The 15,979-nt window shown below is 45.6% G+C and overlaps 1 long non-coding RNA gene across 1 annotated transcript in view; it reads left to right on the plus strand.

Moving 5' to 3' along the window:
* Nucleotides 1–14,759, plus strand: part of LOC147603542 (uncharacterized) — a 49,122-nt gene extending 34,363 nt beyond the window's left edge. The window contains exon 2 of the long non-coding RNA XR_015265574.1: nucleotides 14,094–14,759. This is a non-coding gene — a long non-coding RNA (uncharacterized LOC147603542). The remainder of the gene's footprint in view (nucleotides 1–14,093) is intronic.
* Nucleotides 14,760–15,979: the final 1,220 nt, after the last annotated feature.

Consider the following 15,979-nt stretch of genomic DNA (forward strand, 5'->3'; position numbering starts at 1 on the left):
ACTTTGCAATGATTGCTTCGCCATTGCATGAACTCACCAAGAAACGTCCTATGTTTAAATGGACAGAGGTTGAGATTAATGCTTTCAATAAGCTCAAGAATGCCATTATCACAGGGCCAGTCTTAATCATTCCAGACTTGCAAAAGCCATTTGTGGTAGAATGTGATGCTTGTGGCAATTGCATTGGAGCCGTCTTAAATCAAGAAGGACATGCCATTGCATTTGAAAGCAGGAGATTGCAAAATGCTGAACTTACTCTTGATGTTTATCAGAAGGAATTATTGGCCGTCATTCATGCTCTCACAGTATGGAAACATTACTTATTGGGAGCTGAATTTGTTGTCAAAACTGATCACCAAAGTTTGCGGTACTTTCTTACGCAAACTAAACTCTCTGAGAAACAAATGAGAATGGCCAATTTTCTCTCAATGTTTCATTTTCAGATTTTGCATACTCCTGGCAAGAAAAATGTGGTAGCAGATGCATTGTCCAGAAAACCATATGTGGCTGCAATTTCGGTTGCTTCTCATCAAGACTTGTCTACTATGCGAGAAATGTACCATTTGGATGCTGATTTTTCAGATTTATGGGCTGATTTAATGACTGGTCATACACATGCTTCTTATGTGGTCAAAGATGGTTATATCATGAAGGATAACTGCTTATGTGTGGTTTCAAACATGAGACAAAAAGTTTTGGATGAATGTCATGCACCACCTTATGCAGGGCATAGAGGGATACTCCCTACTACTCAAATGATTGAGAGATACTTCTTTTGGCCAGGTATGAGGAAAGATATAGAAGCCTATGTACGTGCATGTGTCACCTGCCAAAAGGTAAAATTTGATAGGCAAAAGACTCCTGGTTTGCTTCAGCCTTTGCCTATTCCGGACCAGCCATGGGAAAGCATTGCAATGGATTTTATTATGGATTTGCCCCGCACCCCAAATGGCAATGATGCAATATGGACAATTGTGGACAGGTTTAGTAAACAAGCACATTTTCTACCTGTCAAAAAGACCATAAAACCAGAACATATGGTCAAAATTTTTGTGTCACAGGTATTTAAACACCATGGTATGCCCAAATCAATTGTGGGAGACAGGGATCCCCGAACAACAAGCCTCTTTTGGAGAGCTCTTTTTGATAACATGGGCACAAAGCTGAATTTTTCTTCAGCTTATCATCCTCAAACGGATGGACAAAGTGAAGCTGCAAATTCAGCTCTGTTGGATTTGCTTAAATGCTATGTGACAGATCAGAAATCTTCTTGGGAAAAGTATCTACCGCTTGTAGAATTTGCATACAATAACACGGTACATGCTTCTACAGGCAAGGTCCCATTTGAGATCATTTATGGCAAAGTGGTATTACCACCTATCTTACGCACAAAAGATGAGATATTTGCTGCTGATGACTTTGTCAGGGACCTTGATATTGCCTTTTCACAAGTTCGGACAGCCATTGCACGCTCTCAAGCAAAGCATAAGAAAGCTGCCGACAAGCATAGAAGGCAATTGGACATTAAAGAGAATGACTTGGTATTGCTAAAATTTGAGAAAGCTAGACTCAGGAAGAGGTCTGGCAAGGAGAGACCATGCCCAAAACTCTCTACCAGGTATTATGGACCCTTCAAGGTGATCAAGAAGATCAATGATGTGGCTTTTCGACTTGCTTTACCGGATCATTGGAAGATTCATAATGCATTCCATGTGAGCCTCTTGCGCAAATATGTGGGACCGGAACCTTTGGAACCGGTTATGGAAGATCCACCAGAGGTGGAAGAGCTGGAAGAGGTATTGCAGCCAGAGCAAATTGTGTTTCATAAGGAGCGAAAGTTTGCAGGTGGCAAACTCCAGAGGCGCTACCTTGTGAAATTCAAGAACTATTCTCCTATGGATGCAAAATGGATGGATGAAACATACTTTCAGGAGTATCCGCAGCTCCTCCAAGCATATTTGGAAGCATTTCAGTTGCGGTCAACTGTTTAGAAGCAGGGGAGGATGTCACTATTTGGGCATTCTCTGCGCTTCAGGCCTATGGACGAGTTCTGTAGGATGGACTGGCATCTTATGGTTGGGGACTTATGTCTACACCGAGAGCCAGTAGGCTGGATATATGGGTTGGGATTGTGTATCTGCGCCCAAATCCAGAGTGTGGTACCACGGACTACAAGCTAAATGAATAGGGAGACTGTTCAATGCATCCTTGCATAACATGTTTGCAAGTTAAAAATCCTGTCTTTGCATGAACTATTTGATTGCATGCAAGATTTGTTTGTGTAGTTCACATGTAGGGGACGCCCTCTTGTGAACCGTGCGAGTGAAACTGTATTCTGACCTCGTTTGTGGGCTGTAGACAGGTGGTAAGTACACCACTTTACTCTTTTATGAGTTAAAGCAATGTATTCTTTGTTTTGCAGGTCCACACTTTAATAAGTGTGTCCGCCCAAGTTATAAGTGAGATTGGGCGTCCACACTTCATTAAAGCTCGGGCGGACAAACTATAAGTAAGAATAGACTAGAATTCCCTTCCGGTCGGCTAGGCGAGTGTCCAGGCACCCTTCCCACTAAATTTGTGTGGAAAAGGGATGGTTATGGACTGGGTGGCAGTATGAGGACCTGCCACCATGCTATTACTCATTTTGAAAATTACCTCTCTCTACACTCTCTCTCTAGAAATAGGCGCCCCCCTTCAAGAGAGCCTATTTTTGTTATTCTCTCTAACTTTTTGCTTGGTGAGAGTGCTGATTTTCATTCCCTCTTGCTCCCAGCTCCAATGGAAAGCTTGAAGATTCTTCCTTTCACAGTTAAGCCTCCAGTTGCTCACCTTTTCACTCTATCTCTCTCTTCTAAATGAATATGGAGTCTCCTAACCATTCTACCGCCCCCAAATTCTGCTGAAACCCTAATTTTCAGAAACCCTAATTCTGCAGAAACCCTAATTTCAGAAACCCTAATTTTGGAGGAAACCATACCAAGCTGTGCCCCTTACTCATAGGCATCTAAAGAGCCCAAAATGCCCAATTTTGGACTCATATAACCTGCTTAAAACCCTAAAAATCAGAAACCCTAATTTCAGCCGGAAGTGGAAAACGGTCACATTCAAGCTGTAGTTCGTCCGCACGGAGGTGGAGCTCGACATTGATCGTCCAATACTTGGTAAGAGCATTTTGCAAGCAATTTTCAATTTGAGATTCGAATGCTTTGTCAATATGGTCTCCTATGTCTCGGTCCTGGCACACACATGTGTATGTGTATGGATGCCAGTGGAGCATAGCTGCGTTTGACAAGCTTCAAGGAATCAAGGAACGAAGCTACTCTCAAGTGAAGCTATGGATTCCATCGTCTACGACAAATTTGTTTGCAATGCTGTTTTCATGATCATGGATGCACTTGAACAGTTTGGCATGTGAATGCCCGTGAGGCTTGTAACAGTTTTCCTTGATAATAAAATCTATTACAAGGGGGGTCGGCCCTTTCCGGCCCTAGTGCAGTGTGCAAAAATAAAATTCAGCTTCTTACTCTATTGTGTTGCGCCATTTAAAATTGTTTAATTATGTTAATAGCTTAAGTGTTTGCCAAGATTGTGCTCAACCCCGACCGGGGGAATCTCACTTTCTCTCATGTGATGTCTACTGGAGATGCCTTTTATGCTGTTTTCCCTTGCAGCGGGATTGTTTCTACAGTGTTGACATTGTCACTTTCTCACATGTGATGTTTACTGGGAGTGCCTTTTACACACTTGGCCAGTGTTGGCTTGCTCTCATGGTTTTGGCATGTCACATGTATATTATTCATTGTGGGATACACTTGCCATACATGCCACTGATCATGGCATCGCTGAGAGTTTACCTATCCTCTCATAGAATTGGCTGATGCCCGCCTCAAGCCCCCACTTTCTCTCCCCATTTTCAGCTTTTCCCATTGCTGAATTTTTACTTATATCAGCCCTACCATTGCTGATTTTTTCCTCATCGGATCCTCCATTGATGAGTATCACTTCTGCGGCTTACATTGCATGTCTCACAGGCATGACTTCTGGATCCTGTTGCCTTTGTTGGTCATGTCCACTCCCGGCTAGTTCAGGTGTGAACCCAGCTTACTCACGGGAACTTTTTTCTTGTGATTGGACACAGGTTTTTTCCCGTGTGAACACACTTATGTGTAGTGGGCACTTTGCCCAGGCCTTTTAGTACTCACTTGTACTTTCATTTCATATCATTATTGAGTACATCTTTTCCAGCACTCACGTTTCTCTGTGCTTGAGGTTGTGTGTGTGTGTGTGTGTGTGTGTGTACATGCCAGCTTTCCTCCTACCCAACAGTACCCATGTTGTCAAACAACCCTCTCCAAAATAAACTCGTCATCCGTGGATCACGGTCACTAATGATAGACGAAGGCATGCCATGATACTTGAAGATGTTCGCCATGAACAACTTCACCATGTGATCAACTTTGATCTTTACATCTCATGCCCTGCTACATCATCCAGAATTGAATCCACAAATGGCAATGGAAATGGATCTGCAATTGTTGCTGCATTCAGCTTCCTATAATCCACACACCCCCGAATTTTGCCAGACTTCTTTGGAACAACCATTATTGGTGACAGCCATTCTGCCTGATCTATTGGGACAATGAAACCCACTTGCAAAAGCTTATCTAACTCCTCCTTCACCTGCTTTGCATAATTCGGATTCATCCTGGAGCGCTGCTGAATTACTGGCACTGCATCTTCCTTCAAATTAATCTGATGCTTATACACTCCTGGATCCATGCCTTTCAAGTCAGAATAATCCCAAGCAAATACATCCATAAACTCCTGCAACAACTTCCTAAGACCCTCCTTGAATTTGTCATCCAGGTTGACACTGACTTTGACAATTTTTGGACTGACTTCGGATCCCAAATTCAAATCTTGCAAATCATCCTCTTTTACCCCTGAAACCTTTTCCATCAGCTTATCATACAAGAACTCTGCTCTGGTTATTGCCTCCTTTGGTGCAACCTCCCCTTCTGAACATTCCAAATCCTCCTTTAACTTTAGTTGATGAGAAACTGTTGACTCCTGAATCGGATTCTGCTCTACATCCAAATTCTCTGACTTACTAGATGACTCCTTGGCTGACTTCTTAGATTCCTCCTGACAAACATACTTTTGCATAATCCTTTCCACATCAACTTCAAACACTGGTACCACACTGGGATTAGCTTCCAAAAAACATGCTTCCTCCTCATCTTCAACTTCCTCAGCCAAATTAATAGTCTGAGCCATCATTGGCCTTAATGATGTTGACAATCTTTTCTTAGAAGCCATTGGAATTCTTACTGAATTTCTTCCTTTCTTCAAAACCACTTCATTCTTTTCCCAATCCTGCTTAAGCTTTGCTGTCTTAAACCAGGGTCTTCCTAACAGCATTGAGTAAGCATTACTTGCATTTTGCATTTTCAAAACAACAAAATTTGCTTGAAATGGCAACCCATGCACTTTGAGGGTTTGTCCTCTCAACATCCCAATCGGTTGCACTCTTCGCTGATCCGCCATCCTTACCTGAAATGGTGCAGGTTCAAGCTTCACATCTGTCATCCTTGAAAATTCAGTTTCTGATAAAATGTTACTCCAGATCCGCCATCTAGCAGAACATCTGAAAATATGCGACCATCAAACTCAAGCTTAACAGTTGGGATGGTAAAATCAACATCATCAAGACTGATCTGATAACTTCCAACAATCTTTTAATGCACTCTGAATCTTTGGAACAGTTGACTTTCTTGTGACTGAGTAAAGCCTGTCCTTGAAAATCGGAACCAATGAGAGCAAGTGATCTAATGTAAAATGCATAGGAGTATTCAACAATTCTTCAAACAGTGCTCCTGATGTCAATTCAGAATTTTGCACTTTCTTCATCTGCTTTTTCTTTTGCTTGGATGTCATCTCTTTTCCTCCTGACTTCTCCACTTCTTCAACTACCTCATTTCTGACTTCTTTCTGTTCTTCCGAATCCAAAGGTGGTTTTAGCTTCGCTTTAGAGCGTGTGATTGCAAATACTTCTGTTTCACCTATCTTGCATTGCGAACAATCACACTCCGGAGAACAATCTGCTGACACTTGATTTGTCCCATGATCCTGAGAAATTTCAACATCAATTAAATTGCTTTGAGGTGCTTTCTCTGCTTCCCTCTGCTGCACAGGTGGTGCAGGTAACTGTGGTAACTGCTCATTTGGTGGTTTGCTGATTCCATCCTTGTGGATTCCACCCTTGCTGATTCCAATTTTGCTGACTCCAATTTGGTGGCTGTTGCCATCCTTGCTGTTGCCAACCTTGCTGCTGATTCCAATTTCCTCCCCATGGTCTAGAATTCTGAAATCCGCCAAATCTTGGTCGGAACGCTTGATTGAAATTTCCTCTAAATGGCCTATTTTGATTAAAAGGTTGTCTCCATCCAGAAAATTGTTGTTGCTGCCTTTGCCATCCCGAATTGTTAAATGGCCTCTGCTGTCCTGCAGCATCTGGAAACACTCCACTTGCCTGGGCCAAATTTTGTTGAATCTTTTGCTGAACCCGCTCCGGAATTTGTCCTCTGAAGTTTGGGTTGTACCAGCAGTTAGTTGTCAAATGACCATCCTTGTCACAAATGTCACAATGAGCCTTCTTGCTACCTGACTCCTGCTTGACCCCCATTTCCTTCAACTTCTTCTCCACCATCTTCTGAACTACTCCCCTTGGACTTTTCTTTACCCTTCTTCTTATGCTTCCTCTTCTTATCTTCTTTATCTGAACCAGAATCTGAGTCTGAATCAGAATCGGAATCTGAACTGCTACTTGCTTCTGAATCGGAATCCGAATCTGTATCTGAATCAGAACCATCATCACTGCTGTCATCCAAATATTTCTTCTTCTTCTTCCCCTTCTTTCTCTTCCTTTTCACCCTAGAACTCTTCTTTGAGGAACTCGGATTTATTACTCCAAACCTCTTCTCTGCTCTTGTTGCAGTATCCACCAAAGCATCAAAACCAACTCCGACATGTACTCCTGCTATTGCATTCCGCAATTCTTTCCTCAACCCCTGCATGTAATATCCAGCCAACATTTCATTTGTAGGCCTCTCTGCATTTGTAAGCCTCTTCAAATACTGATTAAACTTCTGAGTGTAATCCTCCACAAACATTTTCCTCTGCTTAATCTCTTTGATTTTTGTAAGCACATCATTCGGAGTTTTCTCCTTCCGAAATCTATTCAAAAATGCATTTCTCAAATCTCCATAGTCTGCAAAATACCCTACATTGAAATTACTCAACCACTACATGGTTTTTCCCTCAAGTGTCGCTTGGAATTGTCGCATCTTGGCTTGCGCGTCATACACTCCGTCAAATCCTTTGGCATGCCACCTTGTCTCGAATTGAGCTACGCTGCAATCAGGGTCTTGTTTAGACTTCCCGGAATAGGTCCCGAACTTGATGCGTAAATCCGCTCTAGCCGCTGCTGCCATATTCCTTAGCGTATTTGGGGGGTTAAATGCCCTGCTGATGATGATGTTGATGTTGTATGTAATGAAGGGCGTATTGGTACACCTCTTCGAATATCCAAAGGGTCAAACTGCAATTGTCTTCTCACCAAGAATGCCTGCTGCAACACCACTCCTCCAACAAAAGTCGGATCCAATTGCCTAACTTCTCCAAGTTCATTGAAAAGTCCTCCATAATTTTCTATATCCTCCAATGTCTCTGCACCCAGGTCTGACTCATCCTCCGAATTGTCACTTTGCATCCCACTATCTTCACCACCGTCATGCCGTTCTGCACTCTGGTCATTCTCTTGCTGCTGCACACCTCGCTGCCTCGTTGCCAATCTTGTGAAATATGGATGAACAGGCTGCTGTGAATTCTCTAGAACGAACAATCATTCAATATCTGACTTCCAAAAACCATAACTGTCAGCGTAACTACCACCAAAACCACTGCTCGGCATCATTTCTAGCACTCGTCCTTCTCACAGAAGAGAGCAAACTCGACCATGAACACCCTTCATAAGCACCGTGATCGCCAGTGTACAATGGTTACACAGCCAAGCAGCAGTTACACAGTTTGACATTTCAAATGACACTCTATTTGACAATTGAGATAATCCGAATTTACACAGAACTTCATTCACACATCACAGACATTTCTCTGTCTACATCACTGCATATCTACTACACTCAAGTATGAATTACACAGAAGATTTGAAACACAGAATAAGACAAACAGATTGACAAACTGCATCTGATATTCCGGAATCCGCCCATAGCTACATGTAAAAATCCGCCATAAACACACACGATTCCATAACTGAACATCTGCCGTGCTATGAATAGCTACGACCTTCTCCTTCCAAGATTCCAAAAGTCATCAAAATAGACAAACGTCAAAAATAGACTAAAGACCATACATATGATAAAAGTAATTCCTCTTAAGGTCTAGCCTAAACAGAGATGTCGACCCAAGAATCTGAGATGGAACCCGTTCCTGAACACGAAAACTTGCCGGCTACCGAGGCCGTTGATGGCAATCGTTTTGAAGATGTCGAGGATATGACATTTGTGCCACACGAACCGGAAAAGATTCTTGGATTTCGTGAAAGGCGATTGCGGCATATGCTAATCACGGAATACAAGATCAAGTGGAAGGATCGTGTTGAGGAGGACGCTACATGGGAGACATTGACTACCCTTCAGAGGGATTACCTTGAGTTTTTACTGAGCTCACGAGTGAGCTCTTAGAGCAAGGGGAGCATGTCATGTGCACAAAGCGTATCTACCGTGTGTAGCATGCACACAAGACTAGTTTCAAGGCTTGGGGTAGCTTGGAGCTAGGCAGGCTGATTGGCGAGCTAGGCTAGGGATGGACTAATGGGCGGGCGCCCAAGTGGGGATGCCCTGATGGGCGGACACCCAAGTGTGGACGCTCGGCTATCGGCCAAGAGCCTATAAAAGGGTGACCAAGGTCAGTCAGTTGGTCAGAGTCTCACGAGTCTTTGCGAGAGCTCTGCAGTCAGGAGCCCGGATCTAGTGTAGACGTGCACTTGCTTCATACAGTCGAGGTTGGCTGCAGTCTCGAGGCCTACGAGGGTAGCTGTGTGGTGGTATGGGACGTCATGGGGTAGAGATTGGTTGGTGCGTCTTGCTAGTTAGCTCAGCTCGTGGCTCGGTGGGGATAGCCAGGTCTTGTGGGTTTTGCCCATGGCCGTCATGGTTGGGTGGTGAGTCAGGCCTGCACCCCCTTCACGTTCTATGGCTTTGTTTTGCAGGTTTCGAGTCGTGTTTCAGGATTGCTCTACGAGGAGATCCGTGTGGATTTGACATGAAGGTACATGAGGCACCCACCACGGAGCTGTCGACCCGCAGAAATGGGACTAGAGCAAGGGAGAGATGGGTGCCAACTTCGAGGAGAAGGAACAGTGGAAAGAGGTGGAGAAGAATGGGAGAGAGGAGGTGGAAGGGTCCAAACCCCTTGTGCCATGTGGCACAGCCCTCATAGTCACAGGGGACGGCGGGGACGGAGCCTAGGAACGCTGGGACGCCGAAACGGGACGGCGCAGGGATGGGGACGGACGGGGACGGACGGACGGGGACGGACGGACGTTCCTCGACAGGCGTTTCAAACAGGGGACGGCGCAGGGGACGGCGCAGGGACGGGGGACGGCCTGTGCGGGGACGACAGAGAGCCGTTGCGCCTGCGCCTGCGCCCGTTTCTGGCCGTTGCGCCTGCCTGCCTTCGTAGCCGTTTATGGCTGTTGGGCCTGGGCTCTTCTAGCCGTTTATGGCTGTTGGGCCTTGGCCCTCTCTCTCTCTCTGGCCCTTGAGGCTTTCCTCTCTCTCTTGCCTATCTATATAAGAGCCCACCTCTACAAGGCTACAAGCACACACAAGTTACATTGCTCATTGCTCAAGCTTTCAAGGCTCAAGCTTCTTGAATCTTCTCTCTTCCAACTTCCAAGTTCCAAGCTCTAGGGCCTAGGCTCTCACCTCTCCCTCAAGCCTCTTGAGTCTTCCAACTTCCAAGCCTCTAGGCTCTCTCTCTCTCTCTCTCTCTCTCTCTCTCTCTCTCTCATTCCTCAAGGCTCTCTCTCTCTCTCTCTCTCTCTCATTCCTCAAGGCTCAAGAGTCAAGCCATCTTCAACCATGGCATCCTTCTCACGTGCCAGGGCTTCTCGTAGAAGGACAACGGGATGGACATGGTGGGAGGAGGTAAACTACACCACATCCGTTCATGGAGGCGGTTCTCGGCCATGGGTATGCAAGCTTTGCCCGTACCGGCGAACGGGTGGCGCCGACAAAGTGCGAGCCCACCTCTTGCATGAGAGTGGGCATAAGGTGAGGTTTTGCACGAATGTCACGCCCGAGAAGAGACGGGAACTTCTTGACAAGCTTAGCGTCTACGAAGCGGTCGAAGCGACAAGAAGGACACCACGAGTGGCCGTGGATCCCGCGACGATGGGGAGAGGAACTCAAGCCTCTACCATGGAGTCATGTGGTGGATCAGGATCATGCACACCATCACCTTCGCCATCAAGTCGGAATGTTACTCCATCCACGACACCGGCACCCTCCATCTCCACGGCCTCTCAATCATTACGTGGCCCACGGCGACAATCTACACTTGGGGAGAATTGGAACCCCAAGTTGAAGGAGGATGTGGATATGGCGGTGGCCCGCTTCTTCTTCCATGACCACATTGCCTTTCAAGCGGCTAGGTAAGTGCAATCGATCATTGCCAATTCATCATTCATGTTTTCATCATCCTAGTTCCCTTCTCATTAGTAAATTACTTTCTTGAATAGGTCGGAATACTTCAAGGTAATGGTTAAGAAGATTGGGGAGTATGGCTCAACCTATACGTCCCCCTCATCCGAGAGCTTGCGCACTACATTGCTCGACAAGGAGAAGCGCATTGTAGAGCAAGCGGCCGACAACACAAAGCGGCAATGGGAGAGGAACGGAGTCTCCCTCTCCCTCATTGTGGATGGATGGAGTGACACCCGCAAGAGGAGTATTCACGGCATGGTTGCATATTCCCGTGGAGAGATGTACTTCATCTCATCTCATGATGCATCCGGCACTGGGAAGAGCGTGGATGTGCTTGCGGCGGAGTGGGCTACCACCATGGAGATCGTTGGCACCGAGCATGTAGTGGGCTTTGTTGCGGATGGGGAGCCTTCCAATAGGGCGGCGGGAGCTATTCTCCAAAGTATGTATGGACATGTCACGGTGTCCTTTTGTATGGCTCATTGCCTAAACAACCTCCTCAAGGACATCGGGGCATTACCATGGATCAGCCCGCTCATTGAGGAGGCCAACACCATGGTCTCCTTTGTCCTCAACCACCAAAGACTTCGGCATGAGTTCAACAAGAGGTCCCGTCTCTCTCTCCTCAAATATTCCGACACCCGGTTTGCCTACAACTTTCTCATGTTGGGCCGGTTGAAGGATTATAGTGGTGCTTTAAGGGGGCTTTTCCTTAGCGACGAGTTTGTCGCCATGCAAGAGTCCCATACAAACACTGGCCAAGAGTGTAGGCTACGGGCGGATGACTCCTCTTGGTGGGAGCGTGTGAAGACCACAGATGCTATGGTGAGGCCCATAGTCCACCTGTTGAGGATTGTAGACGCTATGCAGCCATGCATAGGCAAGGTCTACGAGGCCATGGATCGCATGATAGAGAAGTTGAAAGACTTCGTGCCTGACGAAGACAGATAAGAGGAGATCCATGCCTTGTGTCTAGAAAGGTGGAATTCCTACTACTCTCCATTGCATGCAGCAGCTTATGTGGTGGACCCAGAATTCCAAGGCAACAAGCAGGAGAGCGATTGGGAGGTGAGCGCTGGATGGAGGATCATCTTGGATCGTCTTGTGCCTGATGCATCGGTTAGGCGCAAGATCAGGGACCAGCTTTCGATGTACAGGTCATTTCATGGCTCCTATGGCTGTCATGATGCACAGGTTGACCGCTCCAAAGTTGGTGTTGCTCTATGGTGGGAGGACTTTCGTGGAGATGGACCGGAGCTGCAGCAGCTTGCCATCCGCATACTTAGCCAGGCCGTCAGCTCCTCTTGCTTGGAGCAACTTTGGAGTACCTACAGCCACATTGCCTCTAGGAAGAGGAACCGACTCGGGGTAGAGCGTGCCAATGACCTTGTCTTCGTCAGCGCGAACTTGCGAATGCTTTGCAAGAGCGTGACCAAGAAGGCAGATTCCTTCACCGAGTGGGAGATGAGTCAACAAGAAGAGCAACGGGAGGATGAGGTGGAGGAGCAGCATGCCAGTGAGGATGAGACTGAGGATGAGCTTGATGCTTCTTTGGTAGCTGCACAAGCTACCCATGACCATGAGGCGAGCACTTCACGTGGATGATCATTCATGGATCATGATTCATGGGCCTTACTACTTAGCTCTAGCCTCTAGCTTGTAGTCTTCAGCACTTTTTTGTCATTGACTCATTTGAGTCCGTCCTTGTATTTTGCCTCCTTAAGGCTTAGTCCTGACTCCTGAGTCCTGACTCTTGAGTCATGACTCATTTTGTATCTACTTAATTATTAATATGACTCAAAATCTTACCATTTTAGTGTAAATTTGTGCTCATTTTGATGTACTTTCAAAGTAGAATAAGTGCAGAGTAGAAAAATTTTAAAAAAAAGTATTTTTTGAGTGCCGTTCCCTCCCCCGTCCCCATTCCCTACTTATGGCCGTCCCCCGTCACCGTCCCCCGTCCCTTGTGACTATGACAGCCCTCCATAAATGGTCAGCACTCTCTAGGATCCTTCGCGGGTCACCTAGCGCTTCACCCATAGGCCGCTTCCTTTTTCCCGAGACCATGTGTGGATGCCTAGAGTTTGGGTTGGCCACACTTTTATCCTTGGGACCTGGGCTCTAGGCTAGTGGTTGGTGCCCAACTTTAATAAGTGTGAACTGCTAAGGTTATAAAACGTTTACAAGAAAAACAAGGGTTAAATGAATACTTACCACGTGTTCACATGCCACAAACCATGTCAGAATACAGGGCAATCACATGGCTCATGGGTGGGCGTCCCCTACCCGTGAACTGGACACGTCACAGCAGGCATTCACATGAAAACAAGTCACGCGAAGAAAGTTTCAAGCATGCAGAGATGCATGCATATACATTATGCAATGGAAATATCTCATGTTCTTGGAACCTGTAAATAGCAGGTCTTCCCGAGCACAGAACTGGCTCAGTGGGAAGCCTAAACTGGGATTCTTGGTAGTGGGTTCCACGTCCTGGCCACACTACGGGTGACACGAGGTCTGGCCTCCCATAGGTGATGCAAGTGTCTTGGCCTCAATACGGGCGACATGAAGCTCCTTGGCCTCCCATAGGTGACACGAGTCCTGGCTTCAGTATTGGCGACGCGAAGCTCCGTGGCCTCTTGTACCTTGGCACGAAAATAGAGGAAGACCACTTGAATGGCCAAATGGTGACAGCTGGGAGCGCCTTATTGGTGATTCCGACAGGATGGAGTAGAGGCATGCTCTCCCCCCCCCCCTTATTTTTCTCTTACACCTCATTTGAGGGTTGTATGTATCGCTCCACTTGAGAGCTGGTTTGTAGTCCGCATTTGCAAACGTTTTTTCTTTTACGATGCATGATTTTTTCTTGGAAAAAAAAGGCTTATATCTTTGACTGGTGTTTATCCTTTGACTGGAATATATCTTTCTAAACTGCTGTGCATAAGTTCTTTTGATAACACACAACATTATCACGTTCTTTATCGGTCTAGCAGTTCATATTTCATCCACATTTGTAATAAGCATTGAGCAGAAAGTAGCCTATTAGTGTAGTTTTTAGGTGTGCATGTATCTAGAGGTAACAGCTGCAACTATGCTCTTTGGAGAAGCACTGAGCAGAAAGTAACCTAATTTCCTAGTTTTTAGGTCTGCATGTGCCTGTGCACCCTCTCAAAAACTGACATTCACTCTCTGACACCATGTTAGCACACTTCAATATTGCATGTGAAGTGCTTTTGTGCAAGCTACTTTGACTAGTAGGGGAAGAACAGCTGATGATATTGTCTTTTATGGATGAATGTTTTCCAGTCATTGCAATCAGTATGCAAAGAAAGGTGGCTTTGTGCAGCTTGTGGCTGCGTTTCATTATCGTGCTACTTGAACACTTTCTGTTGGCAGAGTGCATGGAATTGCAGGCGCCTCGGGGTGATGATATGCGGTGCCTGTTTGAGGACAGGGACTCTTGCATGAAAGCTCAAGAGAAGCAGTGCGAGTGGTGTGAGCTGCCTCAAGAATGTTACCATCTAGAGCTTGTGAGCAAACTAGGGGCAAATTGCAATGGTTCTCAAAGGCGACAATTGAAACAGGTCGAAGATTGTGCAGACATTGCTTCCAAAGAGAAGTGCCTTTCTTTAGATCATTGTAGGTGGTGTAGAAGTGAAGCTCTAGATGATGGATGTTTTAGGGCTTGGGAAGCAAGGAGATTGCCAATTCAGGTGTTTGACTGCAGCAAAGTGTCGTAATAAGACTCCACTATTGTTCTATTTTCTACAAGATTTGGGCTTTCAGTATGATGCAATTTTCTTAGCATCTGCACCTACATCAACAAATTTGAGCATGTTCTGAAAGGGTGCTTTTTGGTTTTGATCAATTGAATTATGGCCTCTTTATGAAGAGGCAAAAGGATTGACTCGTGGAAGAAATAAATTTTTATGCAATGCAATCTCCCCGGCAGAAAGACCAATTATATTTTTACACAGGCATGCTTCACTTTGTAGTGACCTCTACACACTTGTGACTGTGAGGTTGTTGGTATTGATCTCATGTGATGGAATGGGTGATTACAAACATAAAAATGAACACATTAAGTAAATGCTGATAGCTCTGGAGTTTTTCTTTGTAAAATGACCAACCTAGTACAACCTACAAATCCCTGTAGGAGGTGTTTAATTCATGCATGTGTTTTTTTTTTTTTTTTTGGATCATTTTGATGTCCCACAATTTCTTTGCGGAGCCGTCATCCAAAAAACTGATTATGCTTAAGTGAGGTAAATGCCTTAAGGTTAACATTCAAGAATGATCCTTGTTTTGAAAAGACGATTGTCTTTGTGGAGTGTAGTAACTTCTTGTGTAGGTCTACATTATTAAGAGTTCATGGATATCCTTTGGCTTGCCTTTGCAAAAGGCGGCCTTTAGTATTGTATTTGTGCACAAGGATTATCAGGTCTGCATAAAGTCTTTAAGTAGGTGTATGTGTGCTTTGCAAGGGTAAAATGGATTAAAATTGATATAATGAGGGTTAGAAATCAGCACTGAGGGAAACAGTCGGCGTAGCTGTGAGTCCCAGGGGAGGCTAGTCATATATTTGGGCTTGGGCAGGGGTCTCTTTTTGATGGCTGGGCTCTCACTCATGGTGTCAATGTATGGGCTTATGTTCATGTGGGTGGATGTGAAGTGTAGGCACTAGTGCTAGGGGGTTGGGAGCTGAACGTGGGAGTAGAATTGGTATTAGGGTTTGGATAATGGGGATGGGTGGCTTGGAGGGTCAGGGCTATAGGGGTTGGGGAGCAGGGGAGTGTCAAATTCTGCTGGATCATTAGAGAAGTAAAAGGCTCCACGCCTCCTTAGAGGCCTCCACCTTGGTTTGAAAGATTGTGGGTGGCCGCAAGGGCACGGATAGCTCATGGATCTTTTGTAGGTTGGCCTCATTGGTGAGTTGATAAAGATTATTGATATTCATCCTCTTGGGCACGGATACTACTAAGTGGAGCTTGGTTGACCGTCGTCGATGGCGGCAACATTGGATAGATTCATGCAACTGAGCTCTGTCGCACTGCGAATGGCCTATGCCTTCTTTACGACGTGGCAACACGACTTCAATCCAGCATCTAGCCCCCTAGCAGGTGTCTTAGGCTTCCTAATTACAGTGTGCTTTTTTGCCCTCAGGAAGGAGTACCTGCATCTACTTCTAGGCA

This window comes from Cibotium barometz, chromosome 63 (assembly GCF_041138505.1).
Source record: "Cibotium barometz isolate CiBa-2024 chromosome 63, ASM4113850v1, whole genome shotgun sequence".
NCBI classification, from domain to species: domain Eukaryota; kingdom Viridiplantae; phylum Streptophyta; class Polypodiopsida; order Cyatheales; family Cibotiaceae; genus Cibotium; species Cibotium barometz.